We start from the raw sequence: 24092 nt of genomic DNA on the forward strand, positions 1-24092 counted from the left end.
AGGTCACGTGATAAACGCACAGGTGCACATCTGCGGACGTACATATGTATCCCTTGTGTACGGTGCTTTATGTAATAGAGTGGGGGTGAGAAATTTAATTTTTCCAGGGGACCACATGAGACTCCGTGACTGTTGGGAAAGACTGAACCAAAAGGCTGAAATTAATTCTGCTCAATATTAAGATGAACATATTTAATATAATTGTTTTATATAAATATTAATTCCATCACTTAATATTGAGCAGAATTATGTATGCTGACACACCCCCTTGTATACAGTATGAGCCCCCACACAGACCCCTATATACAGTATGAGCCCACAGACAGCCCCCTATATACAGCAGGAGCTCACATATAGCTCCATATATACAGGAGGAGCCCTTACATAGCCTCTCTAGAAACTGTATGAGCCCCCACATAGCCCCCTACATACAGTATGATTACCCCACATAGCTCCCTACATAGATTGAGACCGTACACAGCACCCTATATACAGTAGAAGCCCTCAAATAGCCCCTAAATACTGGATGAGCCCTCACATAGCTCCCTATATACAGGATGACATTAAAAAAAAAAAATGTACTAATCTCCCTCCCGTTCCCCCGATGTTCTGCTCTGGTCCCCAGGATCCACTTCTTCCTGTGGCCGGGAGGCGCGTACATGCTGGCTGTGGAGATGTTATTGTCGCGGGCAGGGAGGGCGCTGCGCTCACCACGCTCGGGTCCGGCTGCTGCTGCTGCTCGGTGGCTCGAGCGGTGGGCCGGATCCTGGGACTCGAGCGGCGCTCCTCGCCCGTGAGTGAAAGGGGTGGTTTGTTGGTGTTTGGGATGTCAGTTTGTGATGCCACCCACGGTGTGTGGTGAGGTTGGGGCACCACCGCTGCTCCGTACGGGGATCCCGGGAGCGATGACAGGGAGCAGCTGGGATGTTTCTCTCCCCTCCGTGGGTAGGGGGATTTTGGTAGTCCCGGGGCCCGGAGTTGTTGTCTGTAAGGTGGGTTGCGAGGCTTGGCCAGGTGCAGGGTCGCGGGGCAGCGCAGTGCCAGACGGCACGGTGGTACTTACTCAGCCAGTAACGCACACAGAGTCTCTGGTAAAACAAACGGCTGGATGGACGAGTCCCACAGACGGCTGCGACAGTCACTCCCGGACTGTCTCTCCCTGCAACGGTATTATGTTCTCGGCCCCGATGGCTTCCCACCGGTAACCCGCTCCCCAGCGGTAGGTTGGCTAAGGGAGCCCCTATTTGCCCGCAGGCTCTGGCCCTGGGAGCTCTAGCTCTGGCGGTAGCTTTCTCTCCCTCACGGTTTGGACGGTTGCCTTCAGTCGGGTCTTTTCTGCTGGGTTCCCGTCGCTGACGGATTTGACCGGTTTAATGGCAACTCCTAGCCTGGTCGGGGTCCGTAGGCCCTGCCGGATGGTGCTGACTTCTCTTCGCTCCCCTATCCGGTACCGGTGGGCCACCGCCCGTCCCCGGTCCTTACGGTTGTGCGTCAATCGGCCTCTCCTGCAGACGGTCACCACCATCAGACAACCTTGCTGTCAGGTGCCCGGGCCACGTACCCGGACACGGCCAGTCAGTTCCTCCTCTACCACTTCCCCTGACTCTCACTCTCTACTCCTTTTCACTGTCTGCCTTTCTTTCCCGCCTCCAGGACTGTGAACTCTTCGGTGGGAGGAGCCAACTGCCTGGCTCCGCCCCACCTGGTGTGGACATCAGCCCCTGGAGGGAGGCAACAAGGATTTGTGTCTGACTTAGATGTTCCTAACCGGGGTGTGGGGTGTGTTGTTGCAGTACCTGTGACGTCCTGGCTTGTCCAGGGCGCCACATTATCATACCAATATGTCGCAAAAGTGACAGCGTGAGTTCTCCTGGAGCTGCACCACTATTCTGTATTGCCAGCAACGGAACTCTGGGAAAGCTCCCGGCCCGCAATCAGTGGCACACAAATCATTATAATGAGGGTAATCTGGCAATGGGGCTACCTGTAGCCTCGGCCTGGGCGGTATCCCAGATTTTCCTCAATATAATCCGCCTAAGCTCACCACCTTCCTGGCCCTCCCCTTCTCCGCCCAGTTGCCCGCTTAGTCCTCACAGGTCTGGTGACATCTTCCATCACAGCAGATCCCTACGTGACATCACGAGGCCTCGTCATTCCTGGCGGCTTTGAAGACCAGATGGGTCCTGTGAAGAAGACACCACCAGAACTTTGAGTGTCTGTATGGAGAAGTTGAGGACCAAGGAGGAGGATAGAAATGTTTTCAGCCCTTTCTCTGCCTTTTTTGAATCCAGAAATATGACAGCTGGCAGCCACCATTTTGCTGAACTTGAGTGAATTCAGCCTCCACATTAATTCTTTATCCGAGAATTCAAAGAAAAACTGAATTACCCGATGCACGTGGAGGACTCGGAGGAATTTAATTCTGGAGGGGTCCACTTAAAAAACAAACCAAAGATTGGAAAAATGAATAAAAAAATGCTTGAAGGACACTTTCTACTTATGTCTATTATTAAAACCACTCTGCTCCTCAGATGTTCGGACTTTTGAGCATTTTTTTCCACTTTAGGTTTTAGAAAACGCCTGGGGGGAGAAGACAGAGAGCGTTTAGGACATTGTGTGACACACCTCCGTGTGTCACACCTCTCCAGCTGTGTATATAGGATGCCAGGCATTGGTTGGATCCTCAGTTTATTCCCATTCAGCGTTCTCCAGCAGGCCCCAAGTTTTCGTTCTCTCCACCCTTCATGTATAGTAGGTTCTCCTGTGTGCCCATCTTTATGAGGATTTCGGGCCTGTCCGTTCCCATACAGCGGCTGGAGCGGGGTTAGAGTTCCTCTACGTGTTGATGTGCACTGGCTGAGCTCTGACTAAACTCTGAGGTAACTTAGACTCCGCCCCCCGAGCTGCTCTGCCCAGCAACTGACTCAGGGGAGATGTTAGCTCCTCGTTACCTGAGATAATGCAGCGATTACAGAAAATATAGGGCAAAACTCCTATACAATATATAATATCATAAAACGTAACGAAATCCCCAACTCTGGGGCAACACAACTATAGCGGCTCCTGATATAATCTGCTCCAGACCAGGCCCCGGCCAATCAAAAACAGCAAAAACCTCCTCACAAAAATAGCAATTTTTTTTTATTTATTTTTTTTATAAAACCTTTCAGGTTAAGGCTAGTTTCACACTTGCGTTGTTTTGACGCAAACGGAATCCGTGACTAATGTAGTACAGTTCATTTATTTACATTTGAAGCGCGTTACTATGGCGCGTGTGTGTGTCATGCAGTACCCGCTTGTGTCCACATGATGTCGCGCTTCCACTGTAAATAAATGAACTGTACTGTATTTGTAACGGAACCCGAATCCGTCAAAATAGCGCAAATGTGAAACGGCCCTAAGATAGAGTGTCCACCATAGCCCTGTTCTCCCATAGGAAGACAGAATATGGACACGTCTTAATCATCATATAAGGTTCTCCTCACAAAAATGGCAAATCCTCCGAAGAGCCGCTGATCCTGGAGCGGCTTCTACTGGAAAAATTGTAGTTTTTCACCATTTAAATAAATAACGACTGTCCCGTCCTGTCAGGACTACATTTCCCATGAAGCCTCAGTGCGGCTCAGGTGATTGTGATTGAAGGTTTATAAGAACTGGAGGATTTCACTGATGTCAAAGTCTAATGGTGGAAGGAGGCCCTGCAGGTGAGTGTTATGCTGTGTATCTAATCCTATCCTGTGTGATACTGTGTGCTGAGCTGTGTATCTAATCCTATCCTGTGTGATACTGTCTGCTGAGCTGTGTATCTAATCCTATCCTGTGTGATACTGTCTGCTGAGCTGTGTATCTAATCCTATCCTGTGTGATACTGTCTGCTGAGCTGTGTATCTAATCCTATCCTGTGTGATACTGTCTGCTGAGCTGTGTATCTAATCCTATCCTGTGTGATACTGTCTGCTGAGCTGTGTATCTAATCCTATCCGGTGTGATACTGTCTGCTGAGCTGTGTATCTAATCCTATCCGGTGTGATACTGTCTGCTGAGCTGTGTATCTAATCCTATCCTGTGTGATACTGTCTGCTGAGCTGTGTATCTAATCCTATCCTGTGTGATACTGTCTGCTGAGCCGTGTATCTAATCCTCTCCTGTGTGATACTGTCTGCTGAGCCGTGTATCTAAGCCTCTCCTGTGTGATACTGTCTGCTGAGCTGCTGTATCTAAGCCTCTCCTGTGTGATACTGTCATGAGGTGTGTATCTAATCCTCTCCTGTGTGATACTGTGTGCTGAGCTGCTGTATCTAAGCCTCTCCTGTGTGATACTGTCATGTGAGGTGTGTAGTTGCTGCCTCCACACACAATGCTGCATCAGTGAAGAGCTGTGGGAAAAAAAGTGCAATAGGGTCTTACCCCAATATGTACGGGGTGGGGACAGGGAGCAAAAATACTCACCAGATATAGTTGTGAGAGTCACAACTACTGTAAAAGCATGGATGTATTAGATCACGGCAGCAGCAACCCAGGTGGCAGATAACAGAGAATAAAGGAGGAGAAAGGGGTTTTCATATGCCGCGCCAATGATCACTTGTTCAAGTAGTCCGATTAATGAATCTTTATTTTGCACAGGTCTGCGCGTTTCTGGAGGCTCAGCTCCCTTCCTCAGGACCGTCAGGCACAAGAAAACATCAAATCTCTAATTTGATTATTGCTCCTGAGGAAGGGAGCTGAGCCTCCAGAAACGCGCAGACCTGTGCAAAATAAAGATTCATTAATCGGACTACTTGAACAAGTGATCATTGGCGCGGCATATGAAAACCCCTTTCTCCTCCTTTGTTCTCTGTTACACACAATGCTGCAGAATTACAAGACAGAAGCCCCCTGTCCAGAATCCTCCATATGAAAAGGACTATGGAGATGTAAAAAAATTGTTTAAAAGAACTGAGTCGTCAGTGGTTGATGCCTTTTTTAATGGCTAACTGAAAAGATGGTAATAGCAGCTTTCCAGACTCCTCAGGTCTCTTCATCAGGCATGGTATAAGGCTGGACTCAGACGAGCGTATGGCATGTGATACGACAGCATCGGGTGCAATATTTTAATGACTCCTGGCTCAGGCTCTGCTGCGAGCGTGAGCCAAGTGTAATGCGACTGTGACCCGATCCTGCAATCAGGTCACAGCTGTGAAGCTGAGGACGGGTGCTGTGGAGGAGAGGGAGGGGTTAATTCCACCCCCCATCTACTCCATTGTCAGCCTGTGCGTATATTGCACTGCACTGAGTTACATGGGACTGCACTCGGATGTTATCTCTCGCATTCATTCACTTGAATGGGTGCGAGGGATACGGCTCTAGCAGAAAATCGCAGCATGCTGCTGCTTTTCTAGCATCTGGAATCTGACCAACTGCTGTCCCTTATTGACGAACATACGTCCGAGTGCAATGCGAGATTTTCTGGCATTGCACTCGTCCGATTTTCACGCTCGTGTGAGCATACCCTTATACAAATCTGAAGTGATCTATGAACTGCTGCAATATTTATGGCCACAACTCTCCTCTTGCCATACTGATAGTTCTGCTGCACACAACTTATTTACTGCCCCATTCTATGTCTTGTTGTGTATAAATATGTGACTCTTCAGATTTTGCTATACTGAGCCTGAAGAGACCTGAGGAGTCTGGAAAACTTGCTATTATTACCAGCTTATCAGTTAGCCATTAAAAGGAATCGACCACTGAGGACTTCAGTTCTTTTAAACAATCTTTTTTCTCTACTGGCTAACACAGTACAAAGATATTATACCTGTATCAATATGGAGATGTAGAAAGCAACTTGTAATATTGACCTCTAGATGGCAGCAAAGCTCAGTGTAATGGGGTAAGCTCAATATAAGCTGATCGGGTTGATCGAGGTTAGACTATGTTCACTGGTGTGTGGTGTTTTTGTTTTTCAAATTTAATTTTTTTGTCAGTAAAAAGATTTTGCAGTTTTTTTTTTTTCCACTTTTGATGCAAATTGTTTACAGTATATACTTAGTTTCATTCACCAAAAAACGTAGTAGTTGCAATTTTTCTGTTCTTGTTGCTTTTCAATGGAGCAAAAAACTGAAAGAATTGACACTTCTTTCAAAAACGCAGCAGTTTTAAATTTCAGGTACGGGGGGGAAAAAGCAACTGTGCGAGATTTCTGAACTCATAGCTTTTGCTGATGCTGTAAAAAGCAGCTTTTGACTCACAAAAACGCAATGTGTGAATATAGCCTAAAGCTGAAATGGAGACTCTCCTGGAGGCCGATCAGTGGCCTCCTGTGAACTGCTATTAAGAGTAGAGTTATATGCATATTGGCATTTGCAGATGCATTGAGTGTTGAAGGGATTGTAGTCTTTATGAAAATGTGTTTAAAAACTTTCCATAGTCTGTCCATGGGTCTACCGGCGGATTTCCCACCACTGCTCGTGATATTGGCTGTGGCACTGGCGTCACATCAGCAGTGTTGCTGCTAATCTGTAACCTCAGTGGCTCTACCCATCTGGATTGAATATCCTGCAGAGCTCACTGATTAGCTACGCCATTGACCCAATATCAGAGTTAAAGCCAATACACAGGAGCCAGACATCAGGAGCATAAGCAGAGACTCAGACTGCCAGGACCCAACTACCACCATTTTTCCCCCCTAGAAAGACACGACACCGTTCTCTTATAAATTAAAATACTTTTATTTGAATTTTCCATTTTGGAGAGAGGCATGGAGAAAAAACCACTCTCATCTTTTGGCATAAAATTTGGTCGCAGCTTTAAACCAGGCATTAACTTGCCAACATCACGGGGTTCAGGTAAATGTACCGCCTTCCGGCCGTCCGGCGCGGGTATTTCACCACCACTTTTTCTACCCCTTCCGCCAAGGAGCAGCACCGCGCCAGCAAGCTGCGACCCCCCCCAAAAACTGAAATACCTGAGCCGTCCCAGGCATTTCCGAAACCACCATATCCATAACATCATCATTTTGGGGTGTACCCATCCGAGCTTAAGGACAGCCAAATATTGCCTTCCAGCTGGCGGTGCCAGACCAACAACCTCTTTTTTTTTTTTTTTTTTTTTTAAAAAACACTTTATTAACAGCACAACTTGGGTAGGCCCTGATCGACCATGCGCCAGGAGAGATCCTTATCACATTCTTCCATAGCTCCAATCCCCCTGGGCCAGAGGGTAACCTTCGACCAGATCGTTGTAACACTCCGCACTAAAACAGGGAAACCTGTACCTCTCTGACCGGATAAGGGTAAGAGGCCTAGCTAGACGGCCTTGGACCAGCTACTTGAAGCCTATGTGTATCACCAAGTCGGTTGTAGAAAAGAGAGCTCACGCAATCTTGATCGCCTCTGATAGACCCACGGCTGAGCCAAGCTCCGGCAACCTTTCCAATTACTTTCACTGTAACAGGAACCAAGAACCGACCACCAAGGCGAAGAGGCGAAGATCCGCTCTCCTCGCAGACAACATACATGGAAGTAACCTCGGACCCAATCACTGGGCCGACTTGGATCTGAAAGGCAAAAACACTGTCAGAACAGGGAATTGTCGTAACCATCAAACACCTCGTCTCTCCAAGGTGGTACTGACAAAAACCCACAAAATTTTTTTTTTTTTTTTTTGGATAAACAAATCACAATCATGTCATTTTACATTAGCCCTGTACGCTGTTCTGAATCTCCTTACGTGTCGAATAAAACCCGATTTCAAAAAACCAACTCCGACCTGACGTCCCTCATAATGCATTTCCATTGTCGTTACCTGATCCACTGAAAACTGTGCTCATGTATGCTGGCTCCTGAAGCCTTGTAGCACCCCAACTCTGGGAGAGTACGTGCCGGGTACCACGGCTGGCAAACACCAAAATAACGAGTAACCGTCGCATTACCAACCAAAAACCAGCCCACAAAATGGAGGACCAACTACGTAACGCTAAAATGAAGGGCCGTCGTCATGGGTAAAAACTGGTCCCATACACCCGCTCGCCTAAGAGACATAAACGACAACGTCGGGACACCCGCCGAGTGAGGGAAAAAGATCCAAAATATCAATGTATAGATTTGCAATGGGGCGAACAATCCAAACCCCCACTTTTTTCTTTTTCTTTTTTTTTTTTTTTTTTTAAAAACAAAACAAACAATCTTCGGCTAAAAAAGAATAGGCCTACTGTGCTCTGCTCGCTTACCATAATCATCCAACCCTTCAATACCTTTCACCCCACAAGACCCTCATCGCTTCAGTACCGTTCCGCAATTTAAAAATGGGAAGACCGACCTCGTAACAGTTTGCTTGGAACCGAAATTGGTGCACATTCGCTGAATACTGCAGGGCGTGTATTACTAGAGGGTGGCTTGGAAAATCGTCACGCACATCAACCACCAGAGCAACACCCGCTGAATAACGTACCATCGAACCGTCAGGTCAATGCAAAATGGAGGCCCGGATCATAGGCCTAACTTCACCGAGCACCCCACCATCTAGCTGAGAACTCCAACCTTGATCCTGCTGGTGGGTTGAGTTACCAAAATACCTGAGATTGGGATTGCAATAAGGTGCCCGATACAAACCCGGAACCCAGATGTCTGTTTTGCCTTCAACCCTGCGTTGACCCATAATCATTCCAAGCCACAAAAACCTAATCAGCCTGATTACTTATTCGAGGAAAGGGCTGTAGTTGGTTAAGGCTTTTACCCACCGGCATCGTCGGACCACTGGTCATTCTCCTATTTCCCAGTCCACCCCCCTTTTTGTGTAGCTGGAACCGAAATAGGGGGAAAGGCGCAATCAAAGTTAGGTTAATGGACCATGTCCCCCCGGGCCCAGCATAAGGAGCATTTCTTTTTTTTTTTTTTTTTTTTTTTTTTTTTTTATATATAACTATATAAACACTTTGTATCGCAAATGATCCCAAACAGCTGGCCCTGCAACGCCGTAATACTCCATCTACAAATCTGTCTGTTCCTGCTCTTGAAACTATTATGGCATGGCACGGTGGCTCAATGGCTAGCTGCAGCCCTGGGGACCTGGGCCCAAATCCCGCCAAGGACACCATCCGCAAGGAGCCTGTACGTTCTCCCCATGACTGCGTGGGTCTACTCCGGGCACTCTAGCCTCCTCCCACACCCCCATAAACATACAGATAGGGAATCCAGACCGTAAGCCCCGATGGGGCAGCGTCCCCAATCCATGCAACGCACACGAAAACTAAAAGTGAATTTATACCTTTTAGAATATGTATGTGGAAGTAATTGTCCAGAAAATATTAGCGGGCATAATTATTCTGCGAATAGCTAACCTTGCCGGTTTTCCCATCTCACTTGTTTATTTTCGGTTCTTACGGTAAGGAAAACCAATTAAAACATACGTAATTAACCAAAGAGGGAAAATCTAGTACAAAAGGATGAAAATTACTTCACTACAAAAAAGAAGCAGTTTTAGAAAAACAATCAAACCATGCAAATGTACAGAAATATACTTCTCACATTTCGATAAAACTATCTGTGGCCAATATAGATCTCTTCTTTCAATTACAGCATGAAATTAGGGGTATAACAGGGGTGTGAGATCCCGTGATCCCATAATATTGTCACTAATCAAAAAATCACTTGAAGGGTCAGTTAACCGGTGGCAACAAGATTATTACAAGGAATGGAGGCCGCCTGTATTAAACTAAGGTTGAAAAATTAAGATATGTTTAATTTTTGAAAGACGTCTCAGAGGATATCTCATTTGTACCTCTTCCGACAGGCCTACAAGCTGCCGTAACCCTCAGTCTGATACAGCGCCGCACAATCAGCTCTGCCCTCATCTACTGTATCCTCACCTATCCCTTGTAGACTGTGAGCCCTCGCGGGCAGGGTCCTCTCTCCTCCTGTACCAGACCGTGCCTTGTATGGTTTATGATTATTATACTGGTACCTATTATGTAAAAACCCCTTTCGCATGCAAAGCGCCATGAATTATATGGCGCATAATAAATAATAATAATTTGTATAAATACCCGTGTGGTCAATATAAATAAACTGCCACCAAACTTAATCCTCCGAAATAGGGAAGGCTTCTTTACAGTTAGAGCAGGTAGATTGTGGAATGCTGTCTACAAGGGGTAGGAATGCTAGATACCATCACAGCTTTTACCAGAAAAAAGAGGGAGGGCGATTCCCTCAGCACCAATAACATTGTTTGTTATAAATAACTTAGTGACAACATGTAGGGCTGGGCGGGAAGCCTGTTACCTGTGACATCACATTATCCTCCCTAGGGGCACTTATCCCACCCCGCACTCCCCATCAGGGTACTCACCTGGTGATTCAGGAAATGACAAGACGACTGGATCTAGATCTACCCACGTAACGCCTGCTACGACGACGCTCACACCTATCCAAGGGTTAAGATGACAGACTCCGGACATGGTGGCTACCCATGCCAAAGCTTGCTACCGTGACCCCTGCACATGACCGTACAACGCGATAGTCGGCACCGCACCCACCGCCGCCATAACATGCTGAAATCCACTGTGTGACAACGGGGCGGGGCTGTTAACAGTCACCATTGTCATAATGTCAAATGGAGTGTGTTTTGGCCTGGGAGGGGGCTTGGTGTAGGTGTGGTATCAGCAGGAGGGAAAACACGCCACCTGCTGACTGTTGCTTCTTGCCCCTGTTCACTACCAGCCCCCCTCAATTTGAACATTGAAGTCCTAACAGAATCCCTTAACCCGCCCGCTCACTGGGAGACCCACATGGTCCCTGGTTCATTCCCAGGCTAGCCCCCTTGGCATTCCCGGGGCATACAAACGGAGGGGAGGGGAAGTTCAGTGCGTGTGGGATGGGATGATTTAAACTCTTGCAGGTTAGTGCCTGCATACTACATTCCCCCCTACCGTGCCTCCAACCTGCGCTGTGACAGGGACTGCACTGAGTCTGCACTTCAATTAGGCTGTGTGCCTAATTCATGCGTCCTGCGTCCCCTGCACAGTCTATGGAGACTGTGCAGAGGCCGTACGCACGTTGCATAGTAGAACGCAGCGATTCAGCTGTTGCCCGAATCGCTGTGTTCTAAGAAGTGACATGTCACTTCCGTGCGCTTTGCTGGCAGCTCCTGCTCTGTCTATGGCAGGAGCTGCAGGCTGAGCGCACGTTCTCTACCGGCACCATGCGCCTCAGAACGGAGCTTTTCAGCTGCGCTCTGAGGCACACCTTTTAGGTGCCGTGCAGAGCGCACACAGCCCTACCCAGCTCCTCCTCGGCACTGGCGACGGTGTCTGGTCGGCGGTGGCTGGGCGGCGGGTGGGCGGGGCCAATGACAAAGAGCGCGAAGCGCTCTTTTTCAAACTTAATGGCGGCTCAAGCTGACCGGCGGGCGGGTAGTTCCCTCAGAACGCCGCTCGCCGGCGCACGTAGCTTGAGCCTCAGCAGGGAGGGAGCCGCTCACAGCAAACAGCGCCGTGAGCAGAACGCTTTTCTCCATGCTGATTTTAGGGGAGGAGGGGGGGTGGGGGTGGGGGGAGGGGGGGGGGGGGGTGAGGGTGTTAAATAATGGCGAGCACAAGCGGACCAGCGGGCGGGTAGTTCCCTTAGAACGCCGCGCTCACCAGTCACACATCGCTTGTGCCTCAGCAGAGAGGGAGCCGCTCACAGCTAACAGTGCTGTGAGCTGAAACGCTTTCCTCCCTGCTGATAGCTCTCTTACCGCCTCCAGGAGCGGGTCCCTGTGTCCGGCTGCCCAAACAGGTCCGGGTCCTGCAGCCGAGAGGCTGGAAGCTGGGCAGCACGGTGATATGTATCCAGGAGGCGGGGCTTAGGCCAGTCACACCACAGGAGGCGGGGGCGGCAGGTCAGTGTCTTTCTAGGGGGAGACCTCTATTTAAACATGCATAGGGGCCAGCAGTCAGGGGGCAGCATCTCAAGTTTCTGGCTGCAGTGCCCCTCATTAGTGAACCCAGAGGTGGGCTGGAGACCAATAGTCTGACAGAGGACAGGCCCTGAAGTGCTAGTTAGGAGGAGGTTGATTGACTCTGAGCTCCCAGCAACTATCTGTTTAGTAGCCTTGTGTGGAGGACAGTCGCAGTGACGGTGTAGAGGGGTGGTGGAGGACGTAGGCTGGACACTTGGTCCTGCTGCTGTGATGCTCTCCGTCTCTCACTTTGGCCAGTCCTCTCCACAGAGCAAAGGGATGGTTGGTGGTGCTGCTGGTCGGACTTAGCGGGCAAGCCATATCTCCATGCAGGTCCTCAAATGTTCCAGGTGATTTCTGTCGGGGATTGATGGAAACAGATTCAGTTCTTATTCAATAGTCTTTTTAATTACTGTTATGCGCAGCACTTCAGTCTTATCATTACTGTTGGGTGCAGTACTTCAACATAGCAGTTCAGCGGAGATCATCACAGCAGGTAATGTACTTTGCTAACCTTAAGATGTCGGCGCTCGTCATCCCTGCACCCACTCACACACTGCTGTGCGAGCAGCTGCGGGGCCTGCAGGGGCACCCGACGGAAGACACACGGAAGCGCTTCTGTGTGGCTTCTGCACATTTTGCAAACCCCTTGACTTGTATTGAGTCACGGTCCACATTTGTGGAACAGAATAGGACATGTTCCATAATAACAAAATGGACATACGGACACCCGTGTGTTATCAGTTCCGACAAAAAACACATCAAAGTGCTTCTGTGTGCCATCCAGTCCTACTCAGAACACGTTGAAATGTGTTCTGGTCCTGTCCGTGGGTCTGCAAAATAAAAAGGAAAGGACCAGGACAAACGGAACAGTCATCTGAATGAGCCCTTAAGGCTATGTGCGCACAGTGCGTTTTTCGCGGCGTTTTTGCGCGTTTTTCAGGTGCGTTTTTGGCCTCAAAACTGCATGACTTTGCTTCCCCAGCAAAGTCTTGAGTTTTCATTTTTGCTGTCCGCACACATCTGTGTTTTTTTCAGCTGCGTTTTTGTGGTGCCACAAAAACGCAGCATGTCAATTATTCCCGCGTTTTTCACTGCTCTTTTCATCCATTGAGTGCAATGGGATGTTGAAAGACGCAATGAGAAACGCAAATAGCTGCGTTTTGGTGCGTTTCTAAGACCAAAAACGCAGCTATAAACGCAGGAGGTGGATAGTAAAGTGACGTGTACAGGAAGAGGATTCCTTCTGTCAGTAAACACAGAAGCGTGAATCCTCCCGGTACCGTCACCGCCGCTTCCACCTCCGGTCCTGTGCATGTATGCTGCCGTGCGGCGCCATGTCTGGGCGGGAGGTGGAAGCGGCTGCGAAAACAAAAGTGAACAGTAGAAAATAAAAAAAAAGTTATACTCACCTGTCTGCAGACTCCCGGTGCCATGCCCGCTCCCATCTCCTCCCGGTCCCGCCGCTCCGGGTGTGTGCAGTCTCCCCGGGTACGTATGCCTGCAGGATGCAGGACCTGGCGATGGATCACCTGATGCAGTCACCTGATGCATCAGGTGATCGTAAGTATCGCGGTGACGCGGGCGCCCGGCCGGTTATCAGCGGATGCGTCAGGAGACTTCATCCCTGATTACCGGCAGCTGCTGCAGCGATCGGACAGGATCAGACTCCCGCCCCATCGCTTCAGGAGCTGCCGGTAATCAGCACATAAGTGAGTATTTTTTTATTTTTTTTTTGCACTGATGCCTCAGCTGATTGTGTAAACGGCATCAGCTGATGTATCATGTGATTCACGTCCTTGATCCTCACACATCATCTGATCACTTTGCCTTCCAGCAAACCGATCAGATGATATTGGATCCGGATTGGACGGCTCGGGACCCTATCCCAGGATTACTGCGGAGGGGGGTTCTTTATTTCAATAAAGATGGAGTCACTAATTGTGTTGTGTTTTATTTCTAATAAAAATATTTTTCTGTGTTGTGTTTTTTTTTTTTATCTTTACTAGAAATTCATGGTGGCCATGTCTAATATTGGCGTGACACCATGAATTTCGGGCTTAGGGCCAGCTATACAGCTATCCCTAACCCCATTATTACCCAGCGAGCCACCCGGCATCAGGGCAGCTGGAAGAGTTGGATACAGCGCCAGAAGATGGCGCTTCTATGAAAGCGCCATTTTCTGGGGTGGCTGCGGGACTGCAATTCACAGCGGGGGTGCCCAGAAAGCATGGGCACCCTGCACTGTGGATTCCAATTCCCAGCTGCCTAGTTGTACCCGGCTGGACTCAAAAATTGGGCGAAGCTCACGTCATTTTTTTTTTAAAATTATTTCATGAAATAATTTAAAAAAAGGGCTTCCCTATATTTTTGGTTCCCAGCCGGGTACAAATAGGCAGCTGGGGGTTGGGGGCAGCCCGTACCTGCCTGCTGTACCCGGCTAGCATACAAAAATATGGCGAAGCCCACGTCATTTTTTTTTTTTGTTTGGGGGGGGCAAAGAAATCCTGCATACAGTCCTGGAAGGAGGATGCTGAGCCTTGTAGTTCGACAGCTGCTGTCTGCTCTCCTGCATACACTATTGGATGGAGGATGCTGAGCCTTGTAGGTCTGCTCCCCCTGACTCTCCCTCAAGCATACAGTCCTGGATGGAGCATGCTGAGCCTTGTAGTTCTGCAGCTGCTGTCTGCTCTCCTGCATACAATATTGGATGGAGTATGCTGAGCCTTGTAGTTCTGCAGCTGTCTGCTCTTCTGCATACACTAGTGAAGAATGAAGAACACATTGAAGAAGGAAATGACATCAGACCTTTTTTTTTTTTGTTCACTGATAAAAAACGCATAAAGACGCAATGAGCAAAAACGCAGCAAAACGCGGGTGCGTTTATGTGCGTTTTTTGCCGCAAAAAACGCAGCGTCAAAAAAACGCAGTGTGTGAACCTAGCCTAAAAAAAAATCCTTGTGTCAAAAAATGCCTGAGGAGAGGTTAATCTTCATTTGAGTCGGCTCCAAGATGTCCATCTCAAGAACAATGGTTTCTTATGCGAACACCACAGGGGTTGTGTACAACTGAATTTTCCAAGAGCCCCAATGTCCATTTCACATGTAGATGATGTCTTTACTCAATCAGCAGAACACATGGCAGTCAGTACACAAGGGCACAGCTGCCTTCCTGCCTCACAGGTTTTGGGACACCCTCAAGACACATGGTCTATCTCTTTGGCCTCCTTCATACATCTGTGTCTTGGTACCTGTGAGGTCCATTTTCACTAATGAAGGGTGGAGAGTGCTTCAGAAACTATTACCCCCTACAGTTCAGAGATTGTGTTTCTTGCTGATAAAGGATAAGGTTTCCCAAGACTGGTGAAATGCTCTACTCTACAGGCCCCTTTACACACTGAGACTTTCTAGCGATCCCACCAGCGATCCCAACCTGGCCGGGATCGCTACAAAGTCTCTGGTGAGCTGTCAAACAGGCAGACCTGGCCAACGACGCAACAGCGATCCGGACCTGCAGAACGACCTAGCTAGTCATTGGGGACGTTGTAAAGCAGCTTTTTGAAAGGGAAGTCGCTAACGAAGTCGCAGTAAAGTCCTTTTACACACTGAGACTTTCTAGCGATCATGCTGCACAGCGGGAAACAAAGGACCAAAGAATGGTTCTGAACGATTTGTAGCAATCAGCAACTTCACAGCAGGGGCAGGTCGCTGATGTGTTTCACACACTGCAATGTCGCTGGGGAGGTCGCTGTAACGTCACAAAACCGGTGACGTTACAGCGATGTCGTTTGCGATGTTGCAGTGTGTAAAGCCACCTTACCTCTGTTGGCTGAATGGTGGAGGCGTTTGTCTCTTCTCTTCTGTCCTCCATTGTATCTACAGATAACCTGATCCTGCATTAAATACCAATGACAAAGCTATAATAATTGATCTGGCGAAAACAAAATTATTTATCCAGAAATCCTGTGAAGCATGTACATGTTAAGCGGGCTTTACACGCTGCAACATCGGTAATGATATATCGTCGGGGTCACGTCGTTAGTGACGCACATCCTCCGACATTACCGACATCGCAGCATGTAAAGCCTTGGAGCGATGATCGCAAAACGACAAAAATCGTTGATCGGTGACTCGTCACTCCTTTCCATAATGTCGTTACTGCTGCTGGTACGATGTTGTTTGTCGTTCCTGCAGCACCACACATCGCTATGTGACACACCAGAGGAACGACAAACATCTCCTTACCTGCCTCCACTGGCAATGCAGAAGGAAGGAGGTGGGCGGGATGTTATGTCCCGCTCATCTCCGCCCCTCCATTGGACGGCCGCTTAGTGACATCGCGGTGACGCCGAACACACCTCCCCCTTGAAGGAGGGATTGTTCGGCAGTCACAGTGACGATGCCGACCAGGTAAGTGCGTGTGAAGCTGCCGTAGCGATAATGTTCGCTACAGCAGCTCTCACAAGATATCGCATGTGCGATGGGGGCGGGTGCTATCGCGCTCGACATAGCTAGCCGCTGCTAGCGATGTCACAGCGTGTAAAGCCCGCTTAAGAGAGGTGAGAATGTTTCCCATCGAATACTAGAGATGAGCGACTGTCTTGAAATTCGTATTTGCCAGCTTTGTCAAATTTTTCCAAAAACATTTCATTCTCTGTGAATTGCTGGTACTGAAGAGCCTCCAATTGCTCTGGAAAGATTTGTATAACATTGTAAAGGTCTCCTGGGACTGAACACAGCCTGTTTGAAGCCCTAAGACCCCCTTCACACGTCCATTTATAAACATTCCGTTTTGTCCATCCGTGTGACACGTACCGGAAAAAAACCACAACACTTACATTTTTTTTTTTATGTTAAAATGTGCAAAGATAGCTGGTAGAATGGGAAGGTTCATGTTTATTGGGCCCCTTCCCTGCCTAAAAGATAGCAGCTTGCAGCCGCCCCAGAAGTGGCACATCACATAAGATGCTCCAATTCTGGTGCTTTACCCGTCTCATCCCGTTGCCCTGATGTGGTGGCAATCTGGGTAATGGTGGTTGGGGTTGATGATAGTTGTGTAGTGTCTGCTGGCATGAAACCCAGGGGTTAGTAATGGAGGGGCGTCTATCAGACATCCCCATTACTAACCCGGTAAGTAAAAAGAAAAAAAACACACAAAAATACTTTATTTAAAAAAACGCTCCCTGATGCTTTCCCTGGTTCACCCATGTATTGAAAATAAAAAAGCCGCCATGCCGGTCTGACGTAATCCACACATGGAAGCATAAAAGTATCACTACAGTTTTTTTTTTTTTTTTGTTTTTTTTTTTATTGCACCACTGTAGTGGGGCTTTAAATGTAAGCCCCCTGCCCCATATCTTATACTCACCTTCCGGCCTTTTCATACTTTACTGACACCGCTCCAGTCCCACAGCGTTATCTTGTGCCCATAACGTCTGTCTGGAGGTGAGAAGCCACGTGACAGGCGTTCAGTGCATCTCTATAAGAGTCAGGACGAGGCCAGAAAACACTGGAGCGCAGCTGGAAAAGCAGGAATTTAGGGGAAGGTGGAGTGTATGTCAGGGATCAAGGGACTAAGGGGCACTTTGCACGCTGCGACATCGGTAACAATGTGTTACCGACGCTGCAGCGATAGTCCCGCCCCCGTCGCAGGTGCGATATCTTGTGATTGCTGGCGTAGCGAACATTATCGCTACGCCAGCTTCACATGCACTCACCTGCCCTGCGACGTTGCTCTGGCCAGCGATCCGCCTCCTTCCTAAGGGGGCGGGTCGTGTGGCGTCACACCGATGTCACACGGCAGGCGGCCAATAGGAGCGGAGATGAGCAGGATGTAAACATCCCACCCACCTCCTTCCTTCAGCATAGTCGGCTTGAGCTGCGGGAAGCAGGTAAGGTGATGTTCATCGCTCCTGCGGCTTCACACACAGCGATGTGTGCTACCTCAGGAGCGAGGAACAACATCGGACCGTCGCAGCAGCGTAATTATGGAATTCCCTGACACTACACCGATGATACGATAACGACGCTTTTGCGCTTGTTAATCGTATCACAAAGGATTTGCACACTACGATATCGACAGCGACGCCGGATGTGCGTCACTTTCGATTTGACTCCACCGACATCGCACCTGCGATGTCGTAGAGTGCAAAGTGCCCCTCAGTCTTAAGGCTGCTTTACACCAGAAGATCTATCGTGCGATAGATCGTCGGGGTCACGGTTTTTGTGACGCACATCCGGCATCGCTTGCGATGCCGGCCTGTGTGACACCTCCTAGCGACGCAGTATCGCTCACAAATCGTGAGTCGTGTACTGCTCGTTAGGTTTCATAATATCGTTTAATTTAATTGTTCATCGTTCTCGGGGTAGCACATGCCGCTCCGTGTGACACCCCGGGAACCATGAACATCGCTTACCTGCGACCCGCGGCTCTCGGCGGCTATGTGGAAGGAAGGAGGTGGGCGGGATGTTTACATCCCGCTCATCTCACCCCCTCCGCTTCTATTGGCCGGCGGCCGTGTGACGTTGCTGTGACGCCAAACGTCCCTCCCACTCCAGGAAGTGGACGTTCGCCGCCCACAGCGAGGTCGGACTGGAGGTAAGTACGTGTGATGGGGGGTTACCGACTTTGTGCGCCACGGGCAGCGATTTGCCCATGACTCAAAAAGAACGGGGGCGGGTACGATCGATTGTGAAATTGCACAATCGGTCGTACCGTGTAAAGCAGCCTTTAGGCTGGAGTCACACTTGGGGCTGACTCGGTGAGTCTCGCATCGGCATCACCCGGTACGGCCGCACTCTCTGGACAGGAGAGTTTCAGCTGCATAGAAATACATGCAGCCGACCTGCTCCTGTCAGGAGAGAAGCCAGCTGTGTCGGGTGATGCAATCTGATAATCGTGCGAGTCATGCGTTAATGTGAGCGCACCCTTAGACTGAAAAAAAATGCGTGTGACCAGATTGTGAAGATGATTAAGCCGTGTCCCAGCACTTGGCCTCGCCCCTGACTGTGACACAAGTATTGCATGTAAAGATCTCTGCCTCTTATCAACTGGGCCAGTGTTTATTAAAGTTCATCAGCAAAACAATATTAACAATTATGGCCTTTAATATTTTGTTTGAGAGTATCAGACACCAACACTAAAACTGGTCACACTCGCCTGGTTATCCCCGAGATACTTGGTTATCCCATTTACACTAACCAGGTTATCCTGCTCATACTCACCTGGTTATCCCCTGATACCTAGTTATCTCATTTACACTCCACTAGTTATCCTGCTCAAACCTGGTCATCCCACTCACACCTACCTGGTTATCCTGCTCATACTCACCTGGTTATCCTGCTCATACTCACCTGGTTATCCTGCTCATACTCACCTGGTTATACCCTGATACCTAGTTATCTCATTTATACTCCACTAGTTATCCTGCTCAAACCTGGTCATCCCACTCACACCTACCTGGTTATCCTGCTCAAACCTTGTTATCCCACTCACACTTACCTGGTTATCCTACTCACACTTACCTGGTTATCCTGCTCATACTCACCTGGTCATCCCACTCACACTTACCTGGTTATTATGCCCATACTCATCTGGATATCCTGCTCATATTCTCCTGTTTATCCACTTGATACCTACTTATCCTATTTACACTCACCTAGTTATCCCGCTCACACTCACCTTGTTATCCTACTCATGCTCATCTAGATGTCCTGCTCATAGTCACCTGGTCATCCTACTCATAGTCACCTGGTTATCCTGCTCATACTCACCTGGTTATCTTGCTCATATTTCCCTGGTTATCCCCCTGATACCTACTTATTATATTTACACTCACCTTGTTATCCTGATCATACATGGTTATCCCGCCCACACTCACTTGGTTATCCCGCCCACACTCACTTGGTTATCCCGCCCACACTCACTTGGTTATCCCACCCACACTCACTTGGTTATCCCGCCCACACTCACTTGGTTATCCCGCCCACACTCACTTGGTTATCCCGCCCACACTCACTTGGTTATCCCGCCCACACTCACTTGGTTATCCCGCCCACACTCACTTGGTTATCCCGCCCACACTCACTTGGTTATCCCACCCACACTCACCTGGTTGTCTTGCTCATACTCACTCACCTGATTGCTGAACGCTGGTCACATAGATGTTACATATTTATAGAGGACGAGCATCCAACATGAGTTTTTTTTATCCGCATGTGTGAAGTGGAGCCTAAAGGCCCCGTCACACTAAGCAACATCGCTAGCAACATCGCTGCTAACGAACAACTTTTGTGACGTAACAGCGATGTTGCTAGTGATGTCGCTGTGTGTGACATCCAGCAACAACCTGGCCCCTGCTGTGAGGTCGTTGGTTGTTGCTGAATGTCCTGGGCCATTTTTTAGTTGTTGCTGTCCCGCTGTGAAGCACAGATCGCTGTGTGTGACAGCGAGACAGCAACAACTAAATGTGCAGGCAGCAGGAGCCGGCTTCTGCGGAGGCTGGTAACCAATGTAAACATCGGGTAACCAAGAAGCCCTGTCCTTGGTTACCCGATATTTACCTTTGATACCAGCCTCCGCCGCTCTCACTGTCAGTGCCGGCTCCTGCTCTGTGCACATGTAGCTGCAGGACACATCGGGTTAATTAACCCGATGTGTGCTGTAACTAGGAGAGCAAGGAGCCAGCGCTCAGTGTGCGCTGCTCCCTGCTCTCTGCACGTGTAGCTCCGTGCGCTGGTAACCAAGGTAAATATCGGGTTGGTTACCCGATATTTACCTTAGTTACCAAGCGCAGCATCTTCCACGCGGCGCTGGGGGCTGGTCACTGGTGGGATCGCTGGAGCGTCGCAGTGTGACATCTCACCAGCAACCTCCTAGCAACTTACCAGCGATCCCTATCGTTGTTGGGATCGCTAGTAAGTTGCTTAGTGTGACTGGACCTTTAGACTGAAAAAAATGCGTGTGCCCAGGCTATGAAGATGATTAAGCCGTGTCCCAGCACTTGGCCTCGCCCCTGACTGTGACACAAGTATTGCATGTAAAGATCTCTGCCTCTTATCAACTGGGCCAGTGTTTATTAAAGTTCATCAGCAAAAAAACAATATTAACAATTATGGCCTTTTCTATTTTGTATGAGAGTATCAGACACCAACACTAAAACTGCTCACACTCGCCTGGTTATCCCCGAGATACTTGGTTATCCCATTTACACTAACCAGGTTATCCTGCTCATACTCCCCTGGTTATACCCTGATAACTATTTATCTCATTTATACTCCACTATTTATCCTGCTCAAACCTCGTCATTCCACTCACACTTACCTGGTTATCCTGCTCATACTCACCTAGTTATTATGCTAACACTCATCTGGATAACCTGCCCATACTCATCTGTATATCCTGCCCATACTCACCTGGTTATCCTGCCCACACTCATTTGGATATCCTGCTCATATTCTCCTGTTTATCCACTTGATACCTACTTATCCTATTTACACTCACCTAGTTATTCTGCTCATACGTGGTTATCCCGCTCACACTCATCTTGTTATCCTACTCATGCTCATCTGGATATCCTGCTCATATTCCCCTGGTTATCCCCCGATACCTACTTATTATATTTACACTCACCTAGTTATCCTGATCATACATGGTCATCCCGCTCACACTCGCCTAGTTATCCTGCTCACACTCACCTGGTTATCCTGCTCACACTCACCTGGTTATCCTGCTCACACTCACCTGGTTATCCTGCTCACACTCACCTAGTTATCCTGCTCATACTCACCTGTCATCCCACTCACACTCACTTAGTTATCCCGCCCACACTCACCTGGCTATCCTGCTCATACTCACCTGATTGCTGAACGCTGGTCACATAGATGTTACATATTTATAGAGGACGAGCATCCAACACTGCCAGAAGGACTAAACCAATAGAGAAAGGAGAAATTTCCACAATTATTATGGCAGCACAAGGATTTGGTTGTCTTGAGTCTGACTGATTACGGGTATTATGGCCCCATTATAGCAATCTGAGTTAGGTCCTAAAATAAGCTTTTATGCAGATCTGTATTGCATGTTCCTTTATGTAAAATGTTATTACATATATGTCGGCCTAGAAAATGGTGCTTACTGGTGGGACTGCTGGTACCTGCTGTAATTATATTCATGGTTTGATTGGTACCATTCACTGAAGAGATATATATAAAATTCAGCTTTTAATATTTGCACTAAACCAAAACCTACAAAAGTGCCCTATGTAATTCACCGATCAATAGATGAGTGACAAGAATAAGAACATATGATCAGTCTCTGAGCGGTAGTACAGAACTGATCTAAAATTGCAAATGTAAATTTAGTCTAGGTGTTTCATTACCAAGGTGCTACACAAGAAACATCTCATGAAATGTAAAACCAGTGAGCTGTCTCAAGACCTTCACAACCTTATTGTTGCAAAACATACTGATGGCATTGGTTACAGAATCATTTCTAAACTACTGAAGGTTCCAGAAGTGTAAAGAACATTATTTCACAATAAATGATCCACAACCAGGTGTTCCCTGCAAGATTCCAGACAGGAGAGTGAAAAGAATTACCAGAAGAGTTGTCCAAGAGCCAAGGACACCTGTGGAGAGCGACGGAAAGACCTAGAATCACCAGTTACAGTTGTTTCAAAGATAACAATAAGTAATGACATAATACACACCATCTTTGCGACTCTTTAACAGCATTACAACAGTGAAGGGTGGAGGTGGGAACATCATGGTGTAGGGCTGTTTTTCAGCTGACGGCTCTGGCAAAGTAAGGACTAATGGAAAAATGTACAGAGACTTTCTTGATAAAAATCTGCTGCAATCTACCAGGATAATGAAGATGAATCGAGGGTGGACATTGCAGAAAGACGATGATCCCAAACACACGGCCAAGGAAACTCTAAATTGTTTCAGAGAAAGAAAAGAAATCTGCTAGAATGGCCGATCACCAGAGCTGAATCCAATAGAAAATGTATGGAAGGAACTAAAGCTCCGAGATCATAGAAGGAGCCGGGACCTGCAGGATGTAAAGTAGTAAGGAATAGGACCCTGCTTCACCTTACAGGTGCTCTGGAGAAAAAAATATCAAAATATATAAAGAGTACACTACCCCAAAAAATTGAGAGAAGCACAATCCTTGCAGTCAAAAAACGTTTTTATTGGTGTATAAGCAAATAGGAAAAAAGAAAATAGTCCATTATAAATCAAAAGTCATGACGTTTCGACCTGACCGGCCTTCATCTGACCGGACTATCTGTGTGGTTTATGTGAATTAAACAAGGAAGGTAAGTCAAAGTGTGACAGTGTGACAGCCGTACAGCGCCGCACCCGTGATCTGTGAGTAAGAGAGAGGGAGAGACCGACTGACCAAAATGGCCGCTGGCTTATATAGCCCCTATGACGCCGTGCGGCCAAGCCAATCACAGTGACACCACAATAAAGATGGCTGCGGCGTAACTGTGAGGGCAAGCAACATCAGATGTGTTCATTGGCTGGAAAAAGGCGCCAGGAAGTCCAGAAACGAAAATGAAAGTATCGGAGCGAATACCATATTAGCCGTCGGATAGCGAATACCTCGAATACCCCATTATCCGTCGGATACCGAATAGTGGCATCTCCCCCAGGATGCAGGGCCTACCCACTTAGGGACCCAGAACCCCAGTGCCGGTAACACGAAGAACCCAGGTAACCCCAGTTACCCCAACAAATCCCCCATAGAATGGTACCCAGCTACGTTGGGACCAATGGATGGCTGCCTAGAGGTGGAGCCAGTCCAGTCCACTAGTTGACCAGGTGGGAGAGGTGGACTGTGGAGAGTAGTCAGTGTGAAGTCAGAGTTGACAGCTGGAGTGTGAAGTGGTGACTGAGCAACATCCTGATTCGGATTAAAGTTGACCTGGTACCCAGGAGAGGTAGTTGCCAGTGTAGTACGGTGGAGTACTCCCGGAATTATGCACCGACGGGGTACAGGACCCTAGGACAGGAAAGAGCTCCAAGCCGACCTGTTAGCACCTGCACAGCAAAGGGGACCATCAAGGACCTTGCTGACCCTAAAGAATCCGAAGACTCAGTAGCAACGGGAGAGTCGGGGACAGGACCAAAGACTCCATCCCTACAGGGTTCACGCTACCGTAAGGTGGA

The sequence above is a fragment of the Anomaloglossus baeobatrachus genome, chromosome 7, assembly GCF_048569485.1.
Source record: "Anomaloglossus baeobatrachus isolate aAnoBae1 chromosome 7, aAnoBae1.hap1, whole genome shotgun sequence".
NCBI classification, from domain to species: Eukaryota; Metazoa; Chordata; class Amphibia; order Anura; family Aromobatidae; genus Anomaloglossus; species Anomaloglossus baeobatrachus.